Source organism: Arachis hypogaea, chromosome 12 (assembly GCF_003086295.3).
Source record: "Arachis hypogaea cultivar Tifrunner chromosome 12, arahy.Tifrunner.gnm2.J5K5, whole genome shotgun sequence".
NCBI classification, from domain to species: domain Eukaryota; kingdom Viridiplantae; phylum Streptophyta; class Magnoliopsida; order Fabales; family Fabaceae; genus Arachis; species Arachis hypogaea.
Genome location: NC_092047.1, coordinates 93,552,222 through 93,558,697, shown reverse-complemented (window position 1 = coordinate 93,558,697; position 6,476 = coordinate 93,552,222). Strand labels below are relative to the sequence as shown.

At 37.2% G+C, this 6,476-nt stretch overlaps 1 non-coding gene across 1 annotated transcript; it reads left to right on the top strand.

Annotated features, from left to right (window-relative positions):
• Positions 1–917: 917 nt before the first annotated feature.
• Positions 918–1,025, top strand: LOC112732046 (small nucleolar RNA R71). The gene has a single exon (XR_003167787.1). It is a non-coding gene; the product is annotated as a small nucleolar RNA R71 (small nucleolar RNA).
• The last annotated feature ends 5,451 nt before the right edge of the window (positions 1,026–6,476 follow it).

Genomic DNA, 6,476 nt, shown 5'->3' with positions numbered 1-6,476 from the left:
AAGGGCATAAGGAGGTTCAATGGAATCTCTATGGTCTCTAGATGAGCCTCAGAGTCCTTTGGTTCCTCAGAGGGAAGCTCCTTATTGATCACTGGACGTCCCAGGAGGTCTTCCTCCTTAGGATTCACGTCCTCTCCTTCCCTTACAGGTTCGGCCATTTTGGTTATGTCAATGTCCTTGCACTCTCCTTTTGGATTCTCTTCTGTATTGCTTGGGAGAGTACTAGGAGGGATTTCAGTGATCCTTTTACTCAGCTGGCCCACTTGTATTTCCAGATTTCTAATGGAAGATCTTATTTCATTCATGAAACTTACAGTGGCCTTAGATAGATCAGAGAGTAGGTTTGTTAAATTAGGAGTAATTTGTTCAGAGTTTTCTATCTGTTGCTGAGTGGATGATGGAAAAGGTTTATTATTGTTAAACCTGTTTCTTCCACCATTATTAAAGCCTTGTTGAGGCTTTTGATCCTTCCATGAGAAATTTGGATGATTTCTCCATGATGAGTTATAGGTGTTTCCATAAGGTTCACCTAAGTAATTTACCTCTGCTATTGCAGGGTTCTCAGGATCATAAGCTTCTTCTTCAGAAGATGCCTCTTGAGTACTGTTGGATGCAGCTCGCATTCCATTCAGACTCTGAGAAATCATATTGACTTGCTGAGTCAATATTTTGTTCTGAGCCAATATGGCATTCAGAGTATCAACCTCAAGAACTCCCTTCTTCATAGGCGTCCCATTATTCATAGGATTCCTTTCCGAAGTGTATATGAACTGGTTATTTGCAACCATGTCAATGAGTTCTTGAGCTTCTGCAGGCGTTTTCTTTAGGTGAATGGATCCACCTGCAGAGGTGTCCAATGACATCTTAGATAACTCAGACAGACCATCATAGAATATATCTAGGATGGTCCATTCTGAAAGCATGTCAGAAGGACACTTTTTGGTCAGTCCTTTGTATCTCTCCCAAGCTTCGTAGAGGGATTCACCTTCCTTCTGTCTAAAGGTTTGAACATCCACTCTAAGCTTACTCAGCTTTTGAGGAGGAAAGAACTTGGCTAAGAAAGCCTTGACCAACTTATCCCAAGAGTTCAGGCTGTCTTTAGGTTGAGAATCCAACCATATTCTAGCTCTGTCTCTTACAGCAAAAGGGAAAAGCATGAGCCTGTAGACTTCAGGATCTACTCCATTAGTCTTAACAGTATCACATATCTGCAAGAATTCAGTTAAGAACTGAAAAGGATCTTCAGATGGAAGTCCATGAAACTTGCAGTTCTGCTGCATCAGAGAAACTAATTGAGGTTTTAGCTCAAAGTTGTTTGCTCCAATGGCAGGAATGGAGATGCTTCTTCCATGTAAATTGGAATTAGGTGCAGTAAAGTCACCAAGCATTCTCCTTGCATTGTTGTTGGGTTCGGCTGCCATCTCCTTTACTTGTTCGAAATTTTCAATCAAGTTGTCTCTGGATTGTTGTAATTTAGCTTCTCTTAATTTCCTCTTCAGAGTCCTTTCAGGTTTTGGATCAGCTTCAACAAGAATGCCTTTTTCTCTGTCCCTGCTCATAAGAAAGAGGAGAGAAAAAGAAAAGAAGAGGAATCCTCTATGTCACAGTAAAGAGGTTCCTTATTGTTAGTAGAAGAAAAGAAGAAGAGAAAAATCTGAACTCAGAAAGAGAGAGAGGGTTCGGATTTTTGGTGGGTGAGGGAGAGATGTTAGTAGATGAATAAATAAATAGAAGGAGATGAGAGAGAAGGAATTTTCGAAAATAATTTTTGAAAAAGAGTTAGTGATTTTTGAAAATAGTTTTTGAAAAATGTTAGTAGTTTTTTGAAAATTTAGATTTAAAAATTAAAATAATAGTTAATTAAAAAGAAATTTTGAAAAAGAAGGAAGGGATTTTCGAAAATGAGAGAGAGAGAGTTAGTTAGGTAGTTTTGAAAAAGATAAGAAACACACAAAAAGTTAGTTAGTTAGTTGAAACAAGTTTTGAAAAGATAAGAAGTTAGGAAGTTAGAAAAGATATTTTGAAATCAAATTTTGAAAAAGATAAGATAAGAAGATATTTTGAAAAGATATGATTGAAATTAGTTTTGAAAAAGATTTGATTTTTAAAATCACAATTAATGACTTGATTCACAAGAAATCACAAGATATGATTCTAGAACTCAAAGTTTGAATCTTTCTTAACAAGCAAGTAACAAACTTGAAATTTTTGAATCAAAACATTAATTGTTATTGTTATTTTCAAAAATTTGATATAAAAATAAGAAAAAGATTTTTGAAAAATATTTTTAGAATTTTCGAAAATAACTAAGAAGTTTGGAAAAGATTTGATTTTTGAAAAAGATTTTGAAAAAGATAAGATTTTCAAATTGAAAATTTGATTTGACTCATAAGAAACAACTTGATTTTAAAAAATTTTGAAAAAGTCAACTCAAATTTTCGAATTTGATGAGAGAGAAAAAGGGAAAGATATTTTTTTTTATTTTTGAATTTTTAATGAAGAGAAAGAAAAACAAGAAAAATGATGCAATGCATGAGGATTTTAGATCAAAACATGTGATGCATGCAAGAATGCTATGAATGTCAAGATGAACACCAAGAACACTTTGAATGTCATGATGAACATCAAGAACATATTTTTGAAAAATTTTTAATGCAAGGAAAACATGCAGGACACCAAACTTAGAATTCTTTAATGCTTAAACACTAAGAATTCAAGAATGCATATGAAAAACAAGAAAAGACACAAAACATGAAATCATCAAGATCAAACAAGAAGACTTACCAAGAACAACTTGAAGATCATGATGAACACTATGAATGCATGAATTTTCGAAAAATGCAAGATGCACATGCAATTGACACCAAACTTATAACATGACTTAAGACTCAAACAAGAAACATGAAAAATATTTTTTGATTTTTATGATTTTCTAATTTTTTTTTTGTATTTTTTTTTCGAAAATTAATTGGAAAAGGAAAAATAAGGATTCCAAAATTTTTTAATATGAATTCCAGGAATCTTGCAGTGTTAGTCTAAAGCTTCAGTCCAGGAATTAGACATGGCTCACTAGCCAGCCAAGCTTTCAATGAAAGCTCCGGTCCAAAACACTAGACATAGCCAATGGCCAGCCAAGCTTTAGCATGTAAATCAGGAACAGTAGCAGGTGGATTAACAACAACTAGCTTGCTCTTGATAACAAATTGAAAGCCTCAGTCCAAATGAATTTAGACATGGCTTTACAGCCAGCCAGGCTTAGCATGCTTCATGAAACACTAGAATTCATTCTTAAAAATTCTGAAGAAAAATATATTTTTGAAAACATTTTTTTTTGAAAACAAAGGAGAAATTTTTGAAAGATTTTTGAAAAATTTTTAAAAAGAAAACAAAAAGAAAATTACCTAATCTGAGCAACAGGATGAATCGTCAGTTGTCCAAACTCGAACAATCCCCGGCAACGGCGCCAAAAACTTGGTACGCGGAATCGTGATTACACTTTAATTATGTAAAATTCATTGCTCTTTCTTTCCCTGGAAATGGCGCCAAAAACATGATGCCAAGACCATGGTTCACAACTCCGTGTAACTAACCAGCAAGTGCACTGGGTCGTCCAAGTAATACCTTACGTGAGTAAGGGTCGAATCCCACGGAGATTGTTGGTATGAAGCAAGCTATGGTCACCTTGCAAATCTCAGTTAGGCAGATATAAATTGATAATGGTGTTTTCGAATAATAATTAATAGAATAGGGATAGAAATACTTATGTAATTCATTGGTGAGAATTTCAGATAAGCGAATGGAGATGCTTTCGTTCCTCTGAACCTCTGCTTTCCTGCTATCTTCATCCAATCAGTCTTACTCCTTTCCATGGCTGGCTTTATGTGATACATCACCACTGTCAATGGCTACTTTCGGTCATCTCTTGGGAAAATGATCCAATGCCCTGTCACGGCACGGCTAATCGTCTGGAGGTATCACCCTTGTCAATGGCTTCATCTTATCCTCTCAGTGAAAATGGTCAACGCACCTTGTCACGGCACGGCTATTCATCTGTCGGTTCTCGATCATGCTGGAATAGGATTTACTATCCTTTTGCGTCTGTCACTAACTCCCCAAAATCGCGAGTTTGGAGCTCGTCACAGTCATTCATTCATTGAATCCTACTCGGAATACCACAGACAAGGTTTAGACCTTCCGGATTCTCTTGAATGCCGCCATCATTCTAGCTTACACCACGAAAATTCTGGTTAGGAGATCTAAGAGATACTCATTCAGTCTAAGGTAGAACGGAAGTGGTTGTCAGGCACGCGTTCATAGGGAATGATGATGATTGTCATGTTCATCACATTCAGATTGAAGTACGAATGAATATCTTAGAAGCAAAACAAGATGAATTGAATAGAAAACAGTAGTACTTTGCATTAATCCTTGAGAAACAGCAGAGCTCCACACCTTAATCTATGGGGTGTAGAAACTCTACCGTTAAAATTACATAAGTGAAAGGTCCAGGCATGGCCGAGATGGCTAGCCCCCAAAACGTGATCAATAGATCAAAAGATAATCCAAAGATGTCAAATACAATAGTGAAATGTCCTATTTATAATAAATCTACTTGGTGTGTGCTTGGGCTGAGCTTGAGTGTTACACGTGTAGAGGTCCTTTCTGGAGTTGAACGCCAGCTTTTGTGCCAGTTTGGGCGTTCAACTCTGGTTTTGGCTCCTTTTCTGGCGCTGGACGCCAGATTTGGGCAGAAAGCTGGCGTTGAACGCCAGTTTATGTCATCTATTCTTGGCCAAAGTATGGACTATTATATATTTCTGGAAATCCCTGGATGTCTACTTTCCAACGCAATTAGAAGCGCTCCATTTCGAGTTCTGTAGCTCCCGAAAATCTACTTTGAGTGCAGGGAGGTCAGAATCCAACAGCATCAGCAGTCCTTCTTCAACCTCTGAATCTGATTTTTGCTCAAGTCCCTCAATTTCAGCCAGAAAATACCTGAAATCACAGAAAAACACACAAACTCATAGTAAAGTCCAGAAATATGAATTTAACATAAAAACTAATGAAAACATCCCTAAAAGTAACTAGATCCTACTAAAAACAATGTCAAAAAGCGTATAAATTATCCGCTCATCAGTAACCATAGATTGCTTCAAGCCAACAATCTCTGTGGGATCGACCCTTACTCACGTAAGGTATTACTTGGACGACCCAGTGCACTTTCTGGTTAGTTGTGCGGAGTTGTGAAAAGTGTGAATCACAATTTTGTGCACCAAGCACAAATTAGGATAAATTCACAAAACCATGCTATTTCATTGAATAAATGTGAGATAAGTTGATAAAATTCCTTGAATTTAACACAAGATAAACCACAAAATTGGTGAATCTTGTTCCTTGATATCCCAGGTCTATAAGATTAAAATCTTCTACCCAGTTCTTGAATCTATTGATTTGGGGAATATCAGGATGCGCTCCTCCTTTTTTCTCCGATGCATCACTAATATCATTGAAGTCGCCACATAGAACCCAAGGATGATGCATGTTTGCTAATATTTTGTGGATAAAATTTCTTATATCTCTTCTTTGGCTCTCTTGAGGGTGAGCGTATACAATGGTAAGGTACCAAACTCTAGAGTCATTAGTAATCTTGGTGTGTAAAGCTTGTTCATGCCGACATATTTCCTGAACAGTTTGATTAGAGTTGTTCCAAACCATCCATATTCCTCCTGAAAATCCATTTGCATCCACAATAAGATGGTAGTTAAAACCAACCTTTTTGATGGAGTTTAGTGCATTTTGTTCACTGCATCTTGTCTCCTGGATGGCAATTAAGTTGGGTTTATACTGAAGATTATACTGTTTTAACGTCTTAGCAAAGGATGGGCTTGCAGCCCCTCTCACATTCCATGATAGTATTATCATATTAAACACACGGTAAGGAAGAGCTTAAAGCCCTTGGCTAGAGAACTGGGTTAAAACACAAACCCAATTAGGCCTCATTCAACTCGCCCTCTATTGGGCCTTTCTTTTCTTCCCAATTTAGGATCGCTGCTGTACGTTCAGCCATTATCAGATCCAGGTCAGATCATGAAAAGTCGAGTTCAGGTGGGTTAGGTGGTTTTGGGCTAAGGTTTTGATCTAGCGGGGTTTCTATGACCATCGTTTCCTCTACTGACATCGCATTGTTGGATAACATTGGTTCTGAGATGCTTGGTTTAGTTTCATTGTATGAGCCATGGAGTGGTTGGTCTTGGGCCATAGGTGATGAGTGATGGTGAAGAGTTTGGGTTTTGTTTAAATTTGGTGCTTTTCTTTTTGGATTCAGGGAAGCAGATCGGGCTGCATTTTAGGTCACGGTGATTGGGCTAGGGGATGTATGGATGGGGCTAGGTGTGTTTGCAGAACGGGCTTTTCTCATTTGGCTTCCAGAAAGGAATTCTTTGGGGCCTTCATTATTTTTGTCTTTTTTTGTGGCT